Genomic DNA, 24,153 nt, shown 5'->3' on the forward strand with positions numbered 1-24,153 from the left:
TGTCACCTTTGGTATGGGAGATATAGGAAATATTTTTTGGCCAGCAGCAAAGTTTTTCCCATCAAAGCTCTTCCCATTGTCTTTTTGTTCTTTACAAGGGGTTCGATGATGGAAGGCAATTTTTGGGATGCTTGCGAGCCACCTTGCTTGCTGAGAGTGTTTCTCGACCTCTTTGCTTGCCATTGCAGCGATGCATTTAGGAAGGCGGTGCGAGGCCAGTCCACTACTCGGCGATCGACCGGGAGATTAGCTTACTTTTAATTGTAGCTTGTAGAGCATCTATTATTTGTATCTTGCAACTTTGTAATGAGCGTTTGATAATAAAGGAATTTATTTGAACGTATTTCGCTCTGACCTTTTTATCCTTAATCGTTCAACATGTTTTGATTACGCTTTTATCTGTTCACTTTTCCATAAAGAAGGAATATATTTTTTCAAATATTTGCCGTTGATGAATCTCACGTACTTGGTACCATCTAAATCTTCCAAATGATATGCTCCATTAGGCAACACACTGTTTACTTTGTATGGTCCTTCCCAATTGGGCGACCACTTCCCATACTTTGGATCCTGGCTATCCGAAGGGAATATCGTCTTCCAAACTAATTCGCTCAGGCTGAACGACTTGGCTATGACTTTTTTATTATAAAACTTAGCCATTCTTTATTTTTGAACTTGCAATCTATCTAGGACGTCCAACTTTAATTCGTCCAACCCCAATAAATTTTGAACTAGTGATTCGGTATACTCATCATCATTTAACTTATGTTGCAAGCACACTCTAATCGATTGCACGTTGATTTCCATAGGCAAAACGACATCCTATCCATAAGTAAGTTGGAAAGGAGTAATTTTGGTACTTGACCGAGATGATGTTCTATAAGCCCATAAGGCCTTATCCAGACATTCGTGTCAATTTCTGACATTTTCATCTATCATCTTTCTGATGATATTTTTTAGAATCTTATTAGAAAATTCTGCTTGTCCGTTGGATTGAGCGTAATATGGTGTGAAGTTTATTAATTTAACCCTAAACTCGCTCAAAAATTTGTTCACTTGATCCCCATTCAGAGATGTTCCGTGATCTACCATCAACGTTTGTGGAATTCCAAACCTATAAATGATGTGATCACGGATAAACTCTATGACATTCCTTTGGATGATCTCTTTCAAAGGTACCGCCTCTACCCACTTGGTGAAATAGTCGGTTGCAACTATAACAAAAGTATGTTGCTTGGACGATGGGGGATAAATCTTCCCTATCAGGTTATCGTCCAACCCTTGAACGACCAAGGTTTAATAATAGGTGTCATCTCTCGTGCTGGCGCCCTTTGTATTGGACCATGCTTTTGGCATGCTAAATAACTCTTTGCATACTGAACGCATAATTCTCCCATCTTTGGCCAAAAATATCCACTCCTAATAATTAACCATCTCATCCTTTGGTCAGCTTGATGAGCTCCACATATCTCTTCGTGCACCTCAGCCATGATCGTCCTGGCTTCTTGCAAACTTACACACTTTAGCAATACACCATCAGAGCATTTCTTAAACAACTCTTCATCTATTAGTGTATAGTTCAGCAAACACATCTTCATTTTCCTACTAATCCCTCTATTAGGTTCTTTAAGGAACCTTTTAATCTCTGTTCTCCAATCCATTACATCTCTATCTTGTATGCAGTGAAGTTCAATTCTTCTCGCCCTTCTTTGGGTCACAGGTAATATGGTTCCATACTCACAAGTAGACTTCCAATTCAAAACCTTTGAGTACCCTGAGGCCATTTGGGCCAACTCATTTGCCACGTCGTTATATATCATATTAACGCATTGAAGTTATACTTGGTCGAATTCTTCTAACAATTCTTGGGCGATCTCATATTGACTTATAATAGAAACACTTTGGCATTTAAAATCACCAATCAATTGGTGAATTACCAATTGAGAATCGCCCCTAATGATCACATTTTTTACTCCCATATCTATAATTAGTTCTAGGCCTACGATTAAGGCTTCATATTCGGCCTGATTGTTGGTGCACATCCTGTCTAAAGTGAACGCGAACTTGTAGCAAATCCCTAAAGGATTAATCAATGCTACTCCTACTCCTGCACCTTTAGAGGTTTTTGACCCATCGAAATACAACACCCAAGGTTTTAGCTCGAACGAATTGATTTCTAATTCAATTTCTTCAGGCATGTCAAGGCATGGATGATCGGCTAGAAAGTTAGCCAAAGCCTGATTTTTGACTGCCTTTTAAGGTATATATTGTATCTCGAATTCTGATAAAACTAATGTCCAAAGGCCTACCCTTTGGTGTAAAATAGGACGAGAGAACATATACTTAAATAAATTTACTTTAGAAATTAAATAAACGGTTACGGGCCGTAAATAAGCCCTTAATTTTGTACGTGTGAAATACAATGCAAGACATAATTTTTCGATAGCAGAGTAATTATATTCATATTTTGTCAACCGCTTACTTAAGTAGTAAATTGCCCTTTCTTCACCAAATTGGTCTTCCTGCGCGACCATTCCAGCTATTGATTCTTTTTCAGCCGATACGTACACTTTCATTGCTCGTCCTTGGATTGGTGACACCAACACTGGTGGACTTGATAAATATGTTTTTAGGCTTTCAAAAGCCTTTTGATGTTCTTCTTTCCAGACGAATTCGTCCTGATTTTTTTAGCTTTAAGAGCGGCGAAAAGACTTGAGTTCGTCCTGCACAGTTAGAAATAAAGCGTCTTAAAAAGTTTACTTGGCCTAGAAACCTTTGCAATTCTTTTTTGTTACTAGGTGGTTTGGCCTCTAAAATGGCCTTCGCTTTATTTTTATCAAGTTCAATCCCTCTTTTGTGTACCAAGAAACCAAGAAAGTTCCCTACATTAACACCAAATGCACATTTCAAGGGATTCAACTTTAGCTTATATTGCTTCATTCGCTCAAACGAACATCTTAACTATTCAAAATGGTCCTCTTCTTTAATGGATTTGACCACTATATCATGTACATACACTTCAACAAACTTGCCTATCATATCATGAAAGATTAAATTCATTGTCCTTTGATAAGTTGCTCCTGCATTTTTTAGGCCGAAAGGCATGACCACCCATTCAAAACATCCTAGAGACCCAGTGCATCTAAAGGCAGTTTTGTGTATATTTTCTTCAGCTATATAAATTTGATTTATCCTGAATACCCATCCATGAAAGAATACATGACGTGTCCGGCAGTTGAGTCTACTAAAGAATCCACCGTGGGCATTGGATACTCATCTTTGGGTGTAGCTATGTTTAAATTCCTAAAGTCTATGCACACCCTTAGTTTACCATTCTTTTTTAGTACTGGCACGATATTGGACAACCATTCGACATACCTGGCTGTTCTAATAAAGCCTGCTTTCAATAATCGCTCTATCTCTTTTTCTTAATCTCAGCGAGTACATTAGGAGCAAAACATCTAGGAGGCTGCCTATGAGGTTTAAAATTAGGCTCAGTTGGTAACCTATTTTCCACCAAGTCTCTATCTAAACCAGGCATTTGTTCATATTCCCAAACAAAACAATCTTTATACTCCTTTAGCAAAGCGATTAATTTATCACTAACCTCTTGATCGAGTATCTGGCTGATGAATGTTGGACGATCTTCTCCTTCATTGCCAATATTTACTTTGATAAGAGGGTCTTGTGCTTCAGCGTATCCAGGTTTGATGATCCGCATCACTTCATCGTCCAGTTCTCTTGTAAGTACTTCTTCTTCTAAACAGTCCACCTTGTTGACTTCTCGGCCAATACTTTGTTCCAACTCGAATACTGCCCATTTGTCTTTCAGCGCTCTTAGGGCTGCCTCTTCTTTTGTTTTGTTCTTGCATTCTTTATTGAAAGCCATTAATCTGGCTTTGAAGGCCTGAATATCGGCCATTTGCTTTTGTAGCTTAGAATCCATTCAAGACTCCTTGATTATTCTTTTGCCAATTACTGGCTCTTCTAAGACCACTATATTTGGTTTCATTTGGCTGAACATTTCAGTGAGTGCGTCCACTGAAAATGGCTCTTCACTTTGTGCGACGATCGGAGTTTCTTCCCCATCTTGGACTACCCTGACAGGTCCATAGTTTTCTTCGTAGATGAACCTTTCCACTGAATTTGCTTCTGCGACAAAAGGCCTATGATCGGCCTGCACCACCTCTGCTTTACCTTTGTTGTTCCAAAAGACCAGACATTGATGGAGTAATGAGGGTATGCAGCGACTTCCGTGTATCCAATCTCTTCCTAGTAACAGATTGTAACTAGTAGGACCATCTATTACAGAGAAGACTGTGGTCCTAGTAGTTGTCCCTATAGTTATGTCCAATGGCATAACTCCCTTAGCTGAAGTTGCTCTTCCATTGAAACTCGTAAGGATGACTTCTGTTGGAATCATGTCACCCTTTGTCTTTGCAAATTTCCTCATCATCCTAGATGAAATGGTGTTTATAGCTGCTCCATCGTCGACAAGCACTTTTGCCACAGGGATGCCGTTAACTAGAGCTTTAACGTACAATGGCCTCAAGTGTTTAGCCAATTCCATGGCTGGCCGTTTAAAAATAACCTTTTCGGCAGCTTCTATTTCTACATCCTGCTTGTTTTCTGTCGAATTATCCCTCTGTGATAAGTCGACGTGCAGCATATCGCGCTGAGCTTCTGTCTCCTGAATTTCCTCCTTACTGTTTTCTAATGCTTCCTCATCAGTTACCCAACCTGTAGGAAGGGGCATTATTCTTGAAGGTGATCCATACTTTTCAGAGCGAGGCACTCTCTTCTTCCTTTTGGGCGTCCCGTACAGTACGTAGAAATCGAAAGAACGCCCAGATGGTTCTCCCAACAAGTCTACTTCGCGAACTCCCTCTCGATGTAATTGCTTCAACAGAGTATTGTGCGATACTCTTCTCTATCTTCTTTCTGCTTCTAGGTCGATTTCTTCTTCGATGTCTGTCATCCCGTCGTCTTCTTCATCATTGTAGGCCTCTCTAGAAGTCTGACCTTCTTCACATTCCAGCACGCAAGCCTCTCCTTCGTTGTCCTCCATTTTTTCTTCTTCTTTTTCTTTATTCTTGAATTTATTGGCCAGTAAGTAATTATTAGCCACGACAGGAGGTAACGTACCGAACTGGATAATAAGGGACTAATCTGGATATTCTCCATCCCTTCTGTCTCGCTCAAACTTTGATCTCCCAGAAGAAGTTTCTGTTAGCTCTTTCATTGATTCATCTGTACCGATTTCTTCACTATCTTTGAGAACATTTTGATTGGTTACCTTGAGTAGTTTAGGCGCTTTAGGATGTGGCACTCCCTGTTGCTTCCTCATCATTCGTCCATAGTTTCGTTGGAAACGCCTTTGTTGGGTTCTAGTCATCTCATCGAAGGGTATTGCCCTTCCTGCATTATACTGGAACGAATGCCATACGTTTGGCCGGCGGGGTTGCGGCCTGAAGGTTCTCCCATTATCTACTGGCCTGAACTGCCTCTCAAAAGGCGGTCCTCTATAGAATGATGTACCTCGCCCTCTACCAGGCTGAGTGTTTTGGAAGAAAGTAGGGCGATGGGGATGCTGCCATATCCCTGGTTTCTCCGTGTTCCCACTCACTTCTCTTTTACATCTTGCACACAAGACGTCTTCGTCCTTTTTTGGCTACTTCCCCTTGATTCGTTCAAAGACACTGGGATGTGGTCCAGGGTCCTCTTCTCCATCATCTATGACCAACTTGAATTTTGGCAACTTGTTTTTGAAACCAGACGTCACCATGTTCACTCCAAGTGGCCGTGGAAAAGGATTTTCATCCACTGCCATCTTCTTCTTGTCGTCGAACGTAATTCGTTCTGATTCAATGGCATCCTGTAATACATGTCGAAAAATCAAGCAATTGTTAGTCAAATGTGACCATGCATTATGCCACTTACAATATTTTTTACCCTTAATTTGTTCAGAGTTTGACAATTTATGCTTATCACTCAGCTTTATCTGCTTATCCCAATATAATTTATCAAATATAAGGTCAACTTTGGTTACATTGAATGAGAACGTTCTAACCTTCATGTTTTCATCTTTCATGGGCTCATCTTTGCCCGATGGTCTAGGTTTAGCCATTATAGGACAAGTATACGTGTCTCCTTTGACCAATTCAGCCAAACACATTTCGGCTTGATCGTATGACTCGTCACTGATGGTATAAACGTTAAAATTTGGGTCTTTGTAATAAGTCTCTTTACTAGAATTTTTCATCTGCTCTTCTTCTCTTATCAGTCGTTCATACCTAATCACATTCGCACTCAACTGGAAAAGGTCAGGAAATTCCTTGTCTTGGAATTTATTTTTTAAATCAAAGCTCAAACAACCTTGAACGATTTTGATAAATTCTTTTTCGGGCAGAGGTACAAAACACTTGCTTCTTGCTGTCTTGAACCTTTGGAGAAAACTTTCTGCCCATTCGTTTCGCATTTGATGTAGATTCGCCAAATCAGTCAAAGTAACTTCAGACTTAGTTTTATAAAACTGAGCGTGTAATAATTGTTCCAATTGTTGCCATGTTTGAACAAAGTTCGCTGGCAAGTTGATAAACCAGGAGAAAGTTACTCCTGTTAATAAACTAGGGAAAAACCTCATTTTATGGTAATCAGTTACATCACCACTTTGCAATGTGAATCGCCCTATGTGTTCTAAAGTAGACACCTCTCCTAAATCGGCAAACAGTGAGAATTCTGGCACTTTATACCCTCTAGGCCATGGATATGCTTGGTCTACCCAATCAGGATATGACTTTGTGTAAGTCGGCTTAATGACAGGACGTACCCCAAAAGCCATCTGATACTGTACGATTTCCATAATCTGATTCCTCAACATGACGTTGGGGTCATATGGAATTCCTACAGGTTGGTTAACGGGTTGATTTGCATGAGGCCTGATATTTGGTCCTTGATTGGCAACAAAGTTACCATGAATTGGGCCATTACTATTAGCCTGAACATCTATTCCCTCATTAACACATGGGGTATTCTGTCCATTGTTTAGGACATTATCTCTTACATTTGGATTACCCCCCAAGTTAGGCGTACCACTACCATTGTTCTGATTTGGCACTGCACCACCCTCTTGGTTTGAAGTAGAGGGACCAGAAAGTGGTTCTATCCCTTGATTCGGATTTAGGACCGAGGGATTATGTCCCACAATTGTTCTAGTTTGAAAGTGGTTTGCAAGAGGCAGAACCGGTTGACATAGTTGGCCTACTAACTTATTCATTATTTCGTTCAAAGTGTTTAGTTGTTTGGCCATGTTGTCATAATGTGCATTCCCATTTTGGATAAATCTTTCCATATTATGAATATTTCGGAGATTTACCTGTTCAACGACATCTTGTGTGAGTTCTCCAAGTAGTGCACGCATAGTTCGAGGACTCAACTCTGTCATTGGTTCGTAACGACTGTTACTGCTCTGATTCTGTCCATCTGTTCGTGGAGAGGCATGCTGCTCCTCATATCGCTCGATCACAGACTGGACTCCTCTCTGACTTGCTGCTTCTTTATCGGATCTCTGAGGCATATTGTTTCACCTTTTGTATTTTCAACACCAAACACCACTGTCCCACCGGGCGTGCCAAATTGTTTCGCGCGGGTTAGTCGCTAACAATTAAAAAGGGATCAGACGATTGTGTAAGGGACAAACCTCTTGAGACAAAGTCTCAAAAAGTGGTGTTCTTTATTGGCGATGACTTTACAATCGGAAAGTTAAAACAGAATGCCTCCAAAGGGCGCAAGCACACGAGTTACTGAAAGAAGTGTTTAAATCTAAACTAAGAAATTGGAAAGTTACATATTCTCTGTTTGAGAGTATTTGATTCGAGGTCTTTTACTCTATGTCTTTTCTTCCTTTTATACTCCCTGGATGATCTCTTTGTGATCAACCGCCTTAAAACTGCTTGATCGTTCTATAACTGCCCACTTTCCTCATAATGGCCAACTTGTCATGGAACTGTCTTTTCTAACTACTGCCATTACCCTTTGTCGTTCAACCGTCTTCAATTGAATTCCTTGAATCGTGGAACGTGATAGGGCTGCTTAATAACTGCTTTGATAACTGCGCTTCTTGATAACCATAACACTTCATGTTTGCTAAGACCTTGGGCTACTCGAAGGTTTGGGCGAGAATAGAATAGCAGCTCTGGGCGACTGCATGGCATTCCATTCGCTCAGATCCTGGGCGACTTGCAAGCTTGGGCGATGGTGTTACCGCGTTCATGGGCCTCCCTATTTGGGTCTTCATCCTGAATTGTCTGATTGGGCTTCGTTTTTTGGGCTATCTGATTTGGGGATCCTCCAATTGGGCTTCATTCCTTGGGCCGTTCGATTTGGGCTGAATTTTTATGTGTCAACAGAAAGTGAGGAAGTTGTTTATTTTATTTGGTTAATGAGACTATGACCCAATCAAATCTCTCGCACATTATCTGTTGCTAAACAAATCTATAAGTTGTTATTTACATGTAACACATAAGCCATAAATAGTGTAAATAATATATGGATGGTAATTACAAAATGTTCAATTGTAGTTTATATTAGAATTGCACCGAAATCTATAAGTTACTTATTTGTTTACCAAAACATAGGTAATATGGCACTACCCAAAAGTAATTTTGTCGAAAGAAGTTTTTTTGCAGAAAGTTTTTCAATGGATAGATTTGGGTAGAAAGTGAACCCAAAACTCAAAGCTAAAATGCAAATCAAACAGACTGTTTTTGGTGAAGGTTTTCACTTTGAAAGTACAAAAGGGTCTAAGACGAGTAAAATTACATGAATTAATGAAAGCATCATTAAATGTACAATGCTAGTAAATTTACTATCATATATGTATAATGGAAAACGCTAGATGATTTATGGTTTCATGCAAATACTAGCCTTGTACCAATTTCTCTTCCAAAAATAGTATTTCAAGATCTAGCAGTTCAAGAAGAATAAAACCAAAATCCAATTGCGATTCAAAAGGAACGGGTGTGTTTAATGTCTATAGCACATTATTCTCTAAAGACGAATTCTTTATTCACACAACAGTAGTTCAAGTTCGTGATCTCTAGATTTGTCGATGAAGTCGTATATGTCACGATTGACTTCCTCTGGCTTTTCTTGGTGAAGAAAGTGTGCAACTCCTTCAATCACTATCACTTCTTCCAAGAATGGAACGTCTTTCTTGAATCCACCATTGTGTATATATTCCTTCACTCCCGAAAAGTGGCAGGCCAAGTCCAAGTCATCCACAACAAATTTAATGGGTACTTTCACTTGTGATCCAGTCCATGGTGCTGACAGCTCCCAGTTTCTGGAACAATCAGAAAAATCAAATTTAGCAGCAAAGTTTTAATATGTTGCTTGTAAGCATTAATTCAGAAAGGGGCGTAAAATTCATATGTTAGGTATAGAACCATGGCTCGATAGTAGTTCAATCCTCCTGTGAAGCGAGTTTTTTCAAATTTACTGGCACAATAATTCACATCTTCCTCAATGAGCTAATGGGGCAATGTTATAGGAGCCTTGAACATAACCCCAATGTCAATCCCTTTAGGTATGTCCCGAGGTGTTCACGAAATTATTTGTTTCGATTTACAACCTACCGTAAGTGTACGGTTCGTTAACAAGTAGTAAAATGGATTATGAGTCCAAGTATCGATCCCACAAGGATTGAATTAGTTCGAATCAATCTACTATGACCTTAACCGAAACACGAAAGTAATATTTATGTATTGTGATTTAACTAAGGAAGATGTGAACTATGATGCAATTATGAGTGAGAAACATATATTAAATGCAAAATGACCTGGACGTAATCTACGAGAATTTATGGAATTAATGAATTTACTAACGTACTAGGATCACGAATTCCCAAACAACACCTGTTCAACTTTTAATTATACAAATTTGACATACATTCCCACAATTGATGAATCAATATTCCTACCTTAATTTAGCAATCTCTCTCGAGCAAAGTCAAACCTACTCCGATATATAACTCGACTATATCTCTATGACGAATACTAACATACATGAATGCATTATGATTTCATGAATATTCAAAAATTCACACAAGGCATAGAGGTATATTTCTGTCCCCTATCGGACCCTATGATAATTTATACTATGTTGAGCCTATTTTTATTCTTTCGAATGCATAAAATGGGCCACCAAAATCATATAATTACGTGCACAATAATAATATGAAAATAAAGACGTATAAATCATTCAATTCCGAAATATGTGCTTAAATATGTCAAATCTCCAAATCAAAAATCAAAAGTAATACTGCAAGGTTCATCGATCTCATAGCAATGAAAAATATACTCTAACAAGCTAAAAAGAAGAAAATACAAAAATAGTTGAAGAAACGTCATCACCCGAATCAAGTTTCAATCAAATCTTCAATTGGCGCGATGATTTCCTCTTGTTCTCTCTTCGTTTTCTCCTTCAAAATCTCTCTTTTTCTTGTAAAAACAGCATTCCCTTCGTTCTGGTCGAGTTTTTGTTTATATAGGACCCTAAAAATCTTGTTTCCATAAGATTTTCGACGAAATAAGGAAACTGTGGATTCAACCTCGAATTGCTCTATGCGACCGCATAGAGCATCTCTTTGCATCGCATAGAGTAAAAATTTTCTGAGAAGTCTGCCTCTATGCATGATCATACGTCTGTAATGCATTGTATGTCCCATAATAGGTCCAATTCTTTGACCCTTTCCCGGAGCCGTGTGAGATGATAGTCTTATGCACGGTTTTGAATGAGAGAAAGAAGTGAGGATCATTCAAATAAGGTTTTTTTGTTATTGGGATAGGTGAATTCTTATAGATCCATCCCCGAGATACAATCAAATATCTGTGACTAATCCCCCATTTGTTCTCTTTCCTCCCTTTTTAGAGACTGCGTAGAGGGGTCGCATAGTGCTACCAACTATGGAAAAAGTCCATTTTGGTCCTTCTACTTGAATCTTTCACTTCTTGGCATCTTTTCTTCATTCTTTCTATTTCATCATCTCAAGATATCATCAATTGGCATTTGGCTTAATCAATTTCTTGATTTGTTCATCGGGTTAACTTTTGGATAATTTCACATTGGTCCGTGAACTTTCACTTTGTGTCATTTTAGTCCTTTTTCGCGTCTTTTCTCCTGAATTTCACCATGTTCATCGCTGTTCCCTACAATTCACAAATGTAACGAAATTAAGTCACAATTCAATCATTTTCCTCGTAATTAAGTCATGTTTGTGACCTAAATAAGTGTGCAAAAATACACTTATCAAACCCCCCAAACTTGAACTATTGTTTGTTCTCAAACAAGATAGTGACTTAATTCTGAACAAACATGGCTTAATACCTTGCTGTGGCTCAGGATTGGACAAAGTATTTGACTTTATAAAAATTTATCAGTGCAAAAATGACATCAACCTTTTCCTGTTAAATGCATATTTGACGTATGTGTATGAATTCATGCCAACATATCAGGCTCATGATGAATTTGAGTCCCGACCCCAAGTGGTCAAATGTATCCTTACTCGCTCGAGAGATACACAACCCCCCAAACTTATTCTTTTCACTCAATTATCTCGAGGTTGTGTTTTAAGATTAGGAATTTACATAGCTATAGTTCTCACCCTCTCGTAGTTAGGATTGATCTCACTATCACAAGTTTACATGTCAACAAGTGAAGGCTCTCCTAAGTTTGATTGCTTCGACATTCAAGATTAAACTAGGTTACTTGCCTCGCTTCAAAGGTATAGTTTCTTCAACCAAATGTTCAAGGACTTTTCTTCATGTTATTATCTCTCTTGTTTTTCTTCTCACTTTTCTCTAATTTTTCTAATTTTTATTTTTATTTTTATTTTTTATTATCATCTTCTCATTTGCATTCTATATAATCCATGTAATGAGCTTTAGGCCGGTGACTCCCAAACCAGTTGGTTTCAGGGCACCAGATTTTAAACCCTTATAGGCTTATTCGCTCGAGTTATAAAGGCTCGATCAGATAACTTTTTATTAACCTCTTTTCCTTTTGCTTTCTATATGACTCGTGTATCGAGCTTTGGGCCTGTGACTCCCAAGCCAGTTAATCTTAGGGCACCAGATTTTGAAATATCCTTACATGCTTATTTGCTCGAGTCATAAAGACATGAAAAGAAGTGTCTTATTCTCACATATTAATTTTATGCCCTTTGTTGTTTTTCTAGACATTTAGTTTCCAAAACCAATCCCCAATTTAAGATTTTCACCTACTCTTCACCCCACTAGTCCAGGCAATCCACACAATAAAACTCATACACGGAGCCCCCGCTCATCTCAATGCTTCCCTATAATAGCTCAACCATCACCAAACTGTCTTAAGATAGTTTACGAGTTAATTGAATAGAGGGTTATCATTCTTTTCCTACTTTATGTGCAAAATCCAGTCATTCACCTAATATGTCAAGCATGAATAGCGTGCATAGATAATGTCAAGTGTTGCATCAACAAGTATCCGTTAGTCTAATTACACCAGATCCAAAGTTTTACAGTTTTAACTAGTTCAATAATAACATCATAGTTAGCAAGGTTATCAAGCCCATACAAGCATGCATGAAAAAAATTAAAGCAAATTGAATAAAATGCAAAGAATTTTTTTAACACTCATCATGCAAACATTATGCAATAATGGAATACAGATACTGATGAACACAGATAAAGATTTAAAATTATGTCACCCCCAAATTTAGTTAATACATTGTCCTTAATGTAAGATTAACGAAAGATTAAAGACACAATTTTACGGATAAAATGAAGAAGAAAAATCAAAATGGGGTAAACAGTACTCTCCTGATCAACGTGGTGGCTGTGATGGAAGGCTGGGTCCTGCATCATCATCTCCAGGAGGTGGAGGAAAGCGGTATAAAATCTCTCTCAATATGTCAGACTGCTGGGTCTACTCCACCTACATGGCTTGAACCCTGGTCTCCAAGCTCCCTAAACTGTCATATGTCTCATTTACCCGCCACTGTATACCATCCATCCTGCCAATGTACATTCCCAATCGCCCATCAAAGGTACTCATCTGTCTTCGTGCTGCAAGGGACTAACTGCTGGCATTGGAAGCGAAGTTTCTTGGGATGACCATATCACTCTACACCTGCTGGATGGTGGTACTCATTGCTCCAAAAGATTGCTGAAGAGTTTGTATATCCCGACTGTGTCCTGTCATAGTGGAAAATATCTGCCTCAATAACTAGGTATCAATGTCAACCAGTGGTGGAGGAGCTTGTGGCATTTCGAAGTCCTTAGCTGCCTGTCCTTCCTCAGCTTGTTGCTATTGGCGTCGCTCGTTTTCCAACTTCTATTGATGTTTAACTCTGGCTCGATCCTGGGCCTCGAGTGTGAGGCGTTTGATATAGGGACTTGGTTTCTCTGGTGCCTCTCCAGGCTGAACTTGTATGCCAGCAGCTCTACATATCCCACTTATCAAACTTAGGAAAATCAGCGAGGTGTGTCTGTCTCCCCATGTGCCTATAATGTGTATCTGGTTGTAGATGTAAATGGCCAAGTCAATCTTGTTTCCCCGAACTAAATGATAGATAAACCCCACCTTTTGATTTGTGAAAGTCGTCCTATGGGAAATGGGCTCGATATTGTGGCATATGAATAACCATAGGATAGCTATAGATGGGGTGAGGTCAATCTGATACCAATCTACAGTAGGGAGAGGACAAGCATTCTTGCGTCCCAATAATACTTCTGCAACCTCAATCCAGTTAAAATCATGCGGGACTGTGACCACATTATTCCAAGTTAGCTGATAGTAGTCATGAATTACTTCTGATGAAAACATAATCCATTTACCCCGAACCCATGTTTGATGTAGGTGATCTAATCCAGGCGTGTCGATTTCTGTATTGAAGTTGGCATAGAACTCCTTCACCAGATTTTCATATACTGGGTACGGTCTTTCAATTACTTTCTCCCAACCACAGTTGTAGATTAAATAAACCAATTCAAAATCGGGGAAATCTTCCAACTTAACTGGCCTTTCGGGGATGAGTGCCCACTCACGGAGAACACTGGCGTAACGGGCTACTGTGTCTGAAGATAGAAATCGCCTAACACCCCCTTCGGGCTCCCTAGTCTGGGCTGTGCCAGATGCGGAACCAACCTTTTCCTTTTTCCTTTGATGTTCTTTTTGGAGGTATCCTACAAAGGTGTAATCATAACATTCATTAAACTTAGTGTTGAAAAAACGAGAGAGGGGATGAGATTAGCAAGGCATGTATTTCACAAATCCCCCAAATATGTATATTTAACTCCTTGGTGTGCACTCTTCAAAACACGATATTCAAGATAGGGTAAATAGTGTGCCAATATGAAAAACTAAGATGCCAATATGAAAAACTAAGAAAATTAGGCCTAAAAATGCACATTTGAAAAATTGGACCTATGACCGAGTGCGCATGTTCGGCCCCGGACATCATCGAAAAATATCGAAACTGTCCCGAAAAATCTCCGGGCATATGAAAGTATTCAATGAGGCCTAGCATATACTCAAATTTCAAATCAATTGGACTTTGTTTGATGTGTCAAATGATGGTGTAAAGTAGGGGATGTAGGGTGCCGTGACCTAGCCATGTGCCTAAGTGTTGCAAAATGGATTTGATGTTTACATGACCTTTCATGTGTATGTGCATTCCTTGTAATATGCACATTTCTAGAAAACATGCTCAAGAACATATAAGGAATGCAAAATAACAATATACACACAAACAGAGCTCAAAACATTCAAATTGTGTCAAGTGACTCATGATCAAGTGCGCACTTTCAACCCAGACATCATCGAGAAAAATCGAATTTTTCTCGAGCAACCTCCGGGCATATGAAATAACGTAGTGTGGAGTGACACATATTCAAATTTCATGCCTATTGAATGTCGTACGGGTACTTAACTCAAGAGACGAGGTGGGTACTGTGAAGTGATGTGAACCTAACATGGGTGCCTACATGTGTGTGGTTGGTAAGTGAGTGCTTCTAGCTCAATTTTTATGGCAATCAATCACAATGTGTATGTTAAGTTATATATTCTGATTATCAAATGCGGGATTCCACATAATGCACATCAAACTTCACTTAGGCAATTAATCGAACATGTAACATGCATTCCTTGTAAACCCTACAAAATACCAAAAATTGAATGTGCCACCAATCCATAACATAACCCAAGTGCAAAATACACAATCCATCGACTACCTATTGCCCATTCTTCGCAATCATGCTCATAAAATTCTCCGCTCATCTTGAACCAAACTAGAAAAAAAAACATAGAAGGAAGAAAATGAGAGGATGTACCTTGGATTCGCAATGAATGTGTGGATGAAGAAGGCTATGTAATATGAGTGTGAGTCAAGTGTGAGTGTGTCTTACCGTGTGTTGGTGTGAAGGTGCGAGAGAGGTGCGAAGAGGGGAGGGGGGAATGAGTGAGAGTGACTCGGTCATGGTTTAAATCCATGACTGAGTCTCTACTATGCGGCCGCATAGTAGTAAACTATGCGGTTGCATAGTGTGAGAGATGCCCCAAGTTTTCTGTTCGGTTGATCTCTATGCGACCGCATGGACAAATTTGATTTTTTTTTAAATATGGAAATAAAACGTCAATATCAAAATTACAATTTGAACCCCCCACAAAACATAGCTTAATTAAAAATTTCCCCCGAAGTTGGTTTTCAATTAAAAATTTGACTCGACTAGTATCATTCCTGAAAAATTTAGAAACTTCCAATTCAATGGGATATGTGCTTGCCGAAAGACTTAGCACCAAGACCAATTTATGGAATAAACTTGAAACACATTCCAAATTTTTTTATGAAGAACGACTTTGTGCATCTAAATGTGTGACTTCACACTCAATCCTCCAAACAACTTCAATCAAATTGACTCATGTCACCTTGCATGTGTAATGCTTAGACTATTATATATGAAAGATCGATGACCTAAAAAAATATAAATGCGAAAATTAAACAACTCCTAAAATAATGTGAAAAGTAAAATAAATTGAAGGATACAGTGGGTTGCCTCCCACCCAGCGCTAGGTTATAGTCGATAGCTCGACTGTACCGTATTGTGTCATTCTGGTGGTCTAAGATGAACGATAGACTTTTCTTTTGAGAAATTGACGCTCCAATAGTGCTTTAAACGCTGTCCATTGACCTTGAATGACCCCTTAGTGTCATGAGTGATCTCAACTGCCCCATGTGAAAATACCTGTGTAATAGTATAGGGACCAGACCATCTCGATCACAGCTTTCCTGGAAATAGTTTAAGCTTAGAGTTATAGAGCAGCACTTTTTGCCCCACTTTAAATTTACGCCTAAGAATAGACATATCATGCCACTTCTTGGTGCGTTCTTTGTAGAGTTTTGAATTTTTGTAGACCTCCATTCTGAGCTCATCCAGCTCATTAAGTTGTAATAAACGTTTTCCACCCGCAGCCTTCAAGTCCAAATTCAATGTTTTCATTGTCCAATAAGCACGGTGTTCTATCTCAAGAGGTAAGTGGCATGCCTTCTCAAAAATCAGTAGATAGGGTGACATCCCTATATGAGTCTTGAATGCAGTCCTATAGGCCCACAAGGCGTCGTCCAGCTTCTTAGACCAATCTTTTCGTGGAAAGCTTACTGTGACTTCAAGTATTCGCTTTAATTGTCTATTGGACACTTCAACCTATCCATTGGTTTGAGAATGATATACAGTGGCTACACGATGCTTAACGCCATATTTAGTTAACAACTGTTCAAATTGGCGATTGCAGAAATGTTTGCCCCCGTCACTGATTATAGCTCTCGGTGTGCCAAAGCGGGTGAAAATATTTTTCTTTAGAAAATCAATCACTCCCATCGTTGGTAGGCAATGCAACGGCTTCTACCCACTTCGATACGTAATCCACAGCCACTAATATGTACTGATTGGAGAATGATGGGGGAAATGGCTCCATGAAGTCGATCCCCCAGACGTCGAATAGTTCTACGTCCAGGATACTATTCAACGGTATTTCGTTTCTCTTGTATATATTACCGATGCGCTGACATCGATCACATCTTTTCACGAATTCAAAGGTATCCTTAAACAACATAGGCCACTAAAAACCTGACTGAAGGATCTTTGTCGCTGTTTTTAAAGCACAAAAATGTCCTGCGTATGTAAATGAATGACAATGTTCTAGTATTAAGGGCACTTCTTCCTCAGGTATGCAACGACGAATGATTTGATCAGCTCTTCGCCTGTATAGAATGGGATCCTTCCAAAAATAATATTTCAACTCAGCGAAAAATTTCTTCTTCTGGTGACTTGAGTAATTTGGCGAAATGATAGACTTGGCTAAGTAGTTAACTATGTCAGCATACCAGGGTGCCTCTCCCATACCGAAAATCTTTCATCTGGGAAGACATCATTAATTTCCACGGTCTTTGTCTGCTCTGTGGTCTCAAGTCGAGACAAATGGTCTGCTACCACATTTTCACTGCCCTTCTTATCCATGATTCCAGATCAAACTCTTGAAGCAGCAGTATTTAACGAATGAGATGTGGCTTGGCATCCTTCTTTTCCATTAAGTACTTGATGGCTGTGTGATCTGTGTAAACGATGACCTTTGACCCCATAAGATATGATCGAAATTTGTTAAAGACGTAGACTACGACAAGGAGTTCTTTCTCTGTAGTGGCATAGTTTAATTGAGCGTCGTTCAAGGTCTTACTTGCATAGTAGATTATAGAAATATCTTATTTCTTCGTCGTCCCAATACGGCCTCAACAGCAAAATTACTAGCGTCGCACATTAATTCAAATGGCAGGTTCTAATCCGGTGTGATGATCACGGGTGCTGAAATCAACTTCTCTTTCAATGTATTAAACGCCATCAAACACTCATCTGTGAACTCAAATGTGAATTCCTTCATTAACAAGCAGGACAACGGCTTAGTAATTTTTGAGAAATCCTTTATGAACCTTCTATAGAACCTAGCATGTCCAAGGAAGCTACGAACACCTTTCACTGATGTTGGTGGCGGTAATTTCTCGATCACCTGAATCTTTGCTCTGTCCACCTCAATACCTTTTGTTGATATTCTGTGTCCTAACATGATGCCCTCTTGTACCATAAAGTGACATTTCTCCAAATTCAATACCAAGTTGGTCTCTGTACATCGCTGTAACACAAGAATCAGATGCTCCAAACACTCATCAAACGAAGACCCAAATACTGAGAAGTCGTCCATGAATACCTTGATGAATTTCTCAATCATATCAGAAAAGATAGCCATCATGCAGCACTGAAAGGTGGCAGGGGCGTTGCGCAAACCAAAGGGCATTCTACGGTATGCAAAGGTACCATAGGGGTATGTGAAAGTTGTCTTTTCCTGATCGTCAGGTGCTGCTGAAATCTTATTATACCCAGAGTACCCATCCAGAAAATAGTAATTTGAGTGCCCTGATAGTCTCTCCAACATTTGATCAATGAACGGAGTGAAAAATGATCCTTTCAAATAACAGAGTTTAGTTTACGATAATCAATGCAAACTCTCCATCCAATCACTATTCTTGTAGGAATCAACTCATTTTTCTCGTTTTGCACCACTGTGATACCTCCCTTCTTTGGAACAACTTGCATTGCACTAATCTATGCACTATCTGATATTGGGTAGTTGATGCTTATATTGAGCAATTTCAATACCTCAGCCCTAACCACTTCCTTCATGTGTGGATTTAATCTCCGCTGACCATCAATGCTTGACTTGAAAATTTCCTCCATGAGTATTTTGTGCATGTATAACGATGGCCTGATCCCCTTGATATCTGCAATTGACCATCCAATGGCTGTTTTATTCTCTCTCAGCACCCGAAGTAGTCTCTCTTCCTCCACTTCACCAATAGTATTTGAAATAATAATCGAGAGTGTAGAAGACTCCCCCAAGTAAGCATATCGAAAGTGTGGTGGTAATTGTTTGAGTTCCAACTTGGGAGGTTACTGAATAGGTGGCACTGATTTTGTAGTCCTAGTTCCCAGTTCTTCGAAGTGACGCTTGCGCATGTATGGTGGATTAGTTTCCAAAAACCGTGCACATGTTTCAATCTCACTTCAATCAGTGTGAGTGGATTGAGAATGTGCAATGCATGTCTCATATGCATCGAAAGGATGATGTAGTCGAAATGTATCTTGAATTATTCTGTCAATTACCTCGATCTGGAAATAGCTGTTTGACTCAGTGGGAAATTTCATTGCCTTGAACACGTTGAAAGAGATCCGTTCTTCGCCAAGCCTCAATATAAGCTGCCATTTCTGAACATCGACAATAGCTCTTCCAATAGCTAAGAAGGGTCGTCCCGATATGAATGGAACATCCTTATCTTCCTCCATGTCTAAGATGAGAAAATCGGCTTGAAATATAATCTTTTCTACTTTTACCAACTCGTCTTCAATGATCCCTCTTGGATGTGTAAGGGATCGATCTGCTCACTGTAGGGTGACTGTTGTAGCTTTAGCTTCTCCCAAGCCGAGTTTCCTGAAAACAGATAGAGGCATCAAATTAATACTTGTACCTAAATCACACAAAATTTTATCAAAATGACAATTTTCAATAGTGCAAGGTAAGTAAAACTCCCTGGATCCTTTAGTTTTGGAGGCAGCTTTTTCTGGATTCTAGCACTGCATTCCTCAATCAGTATTACTGTTTCATTTTCTTCTATCTTTCACTTGTTAGAAAGGATATCCTTTAGAAACTTTGCATAACTCGACATCTGAATAAGTGCCTTAGCAAATGGGATGTTGATGTTTTGTTTCTTGAAGACTTCAAGAAATTTATTATATTGCTGATCCAATTTGTGCTTTTTCAACCTCTACAGGAATGAAATAGGTGGCTCATGAGGATTGATAGAATTGGTAGCTGTAACCCGTAATGAATTGGGACTCTTCTTGGCAACATTCTCTGTTGTTTATTTGGTCTGTTCCACAATCTCGTCATCTAAAGCAGGCGCTGATTCCTTACTAGCTACCGATCTTTTTACATGTATCTCTGGTAGTTGTACTCCACTTCTGGTTGTTATAGCCTTTGTATGCTCTTTAGGATTGATTTCAGTGTTGTTGGACAGGTTTTCTGGTGCTCTACCTATCATGGAGATTGCCATCTGTCCCATTTGCATCTCCAAATTTTTGATTGCAGCACTTTGATCTTGGAGAGTCACATCTGTCTTTTGCATAAACTGGTTGTTGGCCTCCATGTACAGATTAGTCGTTGCCATAAACTTTTCAAACATCTCTTCCAATGGTGGCTTTTTATCCTGCTGCTGAAATTGACCTTGTGGTCTGTTTTGATTCTGGTTACTCCATGAGAAGTTTGGATATTTTCTCCAGCCTTGATTGAAGGTTTCCGAATGTGGATTGTTCTGTTGGCGTTGACCCCATTGCACAAAATCTGCATGTTCGATCCCCTATGTGAGAATTGGACAGTTGACAGTATTGTGGTCTGCTCCACATTTTTCACAGCTCGGCTTCTTGACTTGTTTTGCATTGGCGGTCTGTGAAATGCTCTTAACCTTATAGAACAAGGAGTCTATCTTCACGGATAATGCTGAGTAAGTATCTACTTCATAAACCCCCGGCGTTCTCTTTTGAACCACTCGATCTGTAGACCACATGGCTGAAGTTGTAGCCATTCTCTCAAACAGTTTCCATGCTTCGTCAATTGTTCTCGTGGGGATTGACCCGTCGGATGATGAATCCACTATGCTCTTGAAGGATGGAAGTAATCCAGTGTAGAAAAATTGGATTTGTGTCTTTTTATCAAAGCCATGCTGAGGACACTTCCTTAATATATTTTTGAAATGATTCCATGCCTCTTCAAATGACTCGGACTCACCTTGGTTGAATATAGAGATGTCATGCCGCATTTTTGCTACCTTAGCTGGCGAGAAGAACTTGGTGTAGAATTTGTGGGCTATCTCGTTCCAAGTGGTAATGCTTGCGACGGGAAGTGAATCCAACCATTCAAGTGCTTTATCCCGTAAAATGTGTGTAAACAATTGTAGTCTTATAGCATCGCCTGAGATACACTGGTACCTAAAGTATTGACACATGTCCAGAAATCGGTATATGTGTGTATGTGGATTCTCACTAGCCATCCTGTGGTATTAATGCCCATTCTGAAATAGTTGAATTATATTTGTTTTCAGCTGGAAGTTCGGTTGCCCAAATGGAGGATACACAATGCTAGATTGACTCTGAACCACCAACGGTGCCATGAAGTCCCCAAGTACCATATTCTCTTCATTTTCAACCCCCGCGCCTTCATTGAGTTGAATTATCGAATGATTTTGCTCGTTAGCCATCTGTTGTGCCGCTCTTGCTTCTCTTTGCCTGTGACAAAATGTGCGTTTGATCTCTGGATCAATGGGAACCAAATCTTGATCAGGTGATCTTTGCATACAAGCTCTGAGATAGCAAAATAACACAAAATTAAATTAAAGTAAACAATAACTAAGTCTAGTAAGCTAACTACTACTAATCTAGGTAAGTTCGAATTAGTGTCACAATAGATAAAATTAAACTAAATTTCAATCCTCGGCAATGACGCCAAAAACTTGTTCACGAAATTATTTGTTTCGATTTACAACCCATCGCAAGTGTACGGTTCGTTAACAAGTAGTAAAATGTATTGTGAGTCCTAGTATCGATCCCACAATGATTGAATTAGTTCAAATCAATCTATTATGACCTTAACCGAAACACGAAAATAAAATTTATTATTGTGATTTAACTAAGGAAGATGTGAACTATGATGCAGTTATGAGTGAGAAACTTATATTAAATGCAAAATGACCTGGATGCAATCTACGAGAATTTATGGAATTAATGAATTTACTAACGCACTATGATCACGAATTCCAAAGCAACACCCGTTCAACTTTTAATTATGCAAATTTGACACACATTCCCACAATTGATGAATCAATATTCCTATTTCAATTTAGCAATCTCTCTCGAACAAAGCCAAACCTGCTCCAATATGTGATTCGACTATATCTCTATGACGAATACTAACATACAGGAATGCATTATGATTTCATGAATATTCAAAAATTCACACAAGGCATAGTGGTATATTTCTATCCTCTATCGGACCCTATGATGATTTATACTATGTCGAGTCTATTTTCCTTCTTTCGAATGCATAAAACAGGCCATCAAAATCATATAATGACGTGCACAATAATAATATGAAAATAAAAACGTATAAATCATTCAATTCCGAAGTATGTGCTTAAATATGTCAAATATCCAAATCAAAAGTAGTATTGCAAGGTTCATCGATTACATAGCAATGAAAAATCTAGTCTAACATGCTAAAAAGAAGAAAATACAAAAATAGTTGAAGAAACGTCATCACCTGAATCAAGTTTCTATTAAATCTTCAATTGGCGCGATGATTTCCTCTTGTTCTCTCTTCATTTTCTCCTTTAAAATCTCCATTTTTCTTGTAAAAATGGCGTCCCTTCGTTCTAGTAGATTTTTTGTTTATATAGGACCCTAAAAATCTTATTTCTATAAGAGTTTCGGCGAAATAAGGAAACTGCGGATTCGGCCTCGAATTGCTCTATGCGACCGCATAGAGTAAAAATTTTCTGAGAATTGATTCTGGGTCTGCCTCTAGGCGACCGCATAGAGGGGTCGCATAGTGCTACCAACTATGGAAAAAGTCCATTTTGGTCCTTCTACTTGAATCTTTCACTTCTTGGCATATTTTCTTCATTATTTCCATTCCATCATCCCAAGATATCATCAATTGACATTTGGCTTAATCAATTTCTTGATTTTTTCATCAGGTCAACTTTTGGATAATTGTAACTTGGTCCCTGAACTTTCACTTTGCGTCATTTTAGTCCTTTTTCACGTCTTTTCTCTTGAATTTCACCATGTTCATCGGTGTTCCCTACAATTCACAAATATAATGAGATTAAGTCACAATTCAATCATTTTGCACGTAATTAAGTCATGTTTGTGTCCTAAATAAGTGTGCAAAAACACACTTATCAGGAGGAGTTGGACTACAATATGAAAGAAATAAACTAATTACTTTCGTGGTTTCTGTGGACCCAAATGCTTCTTCTGCTCATCCTGGTTTCTACACCACGAATAAGTAAAAATAATGTTTTTTTCTCCATAAATGCTATAATTTCTTCACATTTTTCTTTGACATGGTAACATATGATTTTCCTGCATTTAGATGCATTTCAAATAGACTCACAAGAAGATCTTTTCATTACCTTGGATGTAATGGTACATAGTCCACGAGTCAAGAGAGAGGTGTAGCGTTTTGTAGTTTCCAAGGATCAATTAGAATGAAATCTCGAATAAGAATTCATGTAGTCAACTCAAAATTTATCGCAAAAAGACATGCATTCAACTAGATCTTCAAATACGACAGGACAATGAACAATAAATGTGCTCGAAATATAGGGTTCATGATCTCATCCTTTTTACCTGAAATCTGCACATGTAGAAGCCATCACCAAGCACAGCTTTGAATCCTTAAATAGGTGAAATTGAAGGGTTACTTGGATGAAAAGCTACACTAGTATTAACCAGTGCCTTAATCCTATCAGGCCTGAACAAGCAAAATTACCAAGCAATCATTGCACCCCAGTCATGACCAACCAAAAATACCTTTTCAAGGCTGAGAGCATCCAGTAGTGCCACAAGATCCCCAACAATATGGTGAATGGTGTAATCACCGACAGAAGGCAGTACGTCCGAGTCACAAAGCCACGAAGGTCGGGGCCAATTGCACGGTAACATTTAGACGATAGATACAGCATTTGATGTCGCTACGAATACCATAACTAGGGAAAACCATGGAGGAAGAGTACAACAGGACCTTCCTCTATCTCCGCTACATGGATGTTAAAGCCATTCACGACCAAGTTTCTGTGCACAATCTGATCCATCTCTTTGAATTTTTTGCTTTTCAAGACGAGGCTATATCATTCATATTTTATGGTACAATTTGCCCTAATATTCCCTCAATTTAAGGTTTATAGTATAGTAATTTGTCCAAAAAAGAGGGAAATGGGACAGATCCCCACAATAG

The 24,153-nt window shown here is 38.9% G+C and overlaps 1 pseudogene; it reads right to left on the reverse strand.

Moving 5' to 3' along the window:
• Positions 1-9,063: 9,063 nt before the first annotated feature.
• LOC111370202 lies at positions 9,064-24,010 on the reverse strand (annotated as a pseudogene).
• Positions 24,011-24,153: the final 143 nt, after the last annotated feature.

The sequence above is a fragment of the Olea europaea genome, chromosome 21 (assembly GCF_002742605.1).
Source record: "Olea europaea var. sylvestris chromosome 21, O_europaea_v1, whole genome shotgun sequence".
NCBI classification, from domain to species: Eukaryota; Viridiplantae; Streptophyta; class Magnoliopsida; order Lamiales; family Oleaceae; genus Olea; species Olea europaea.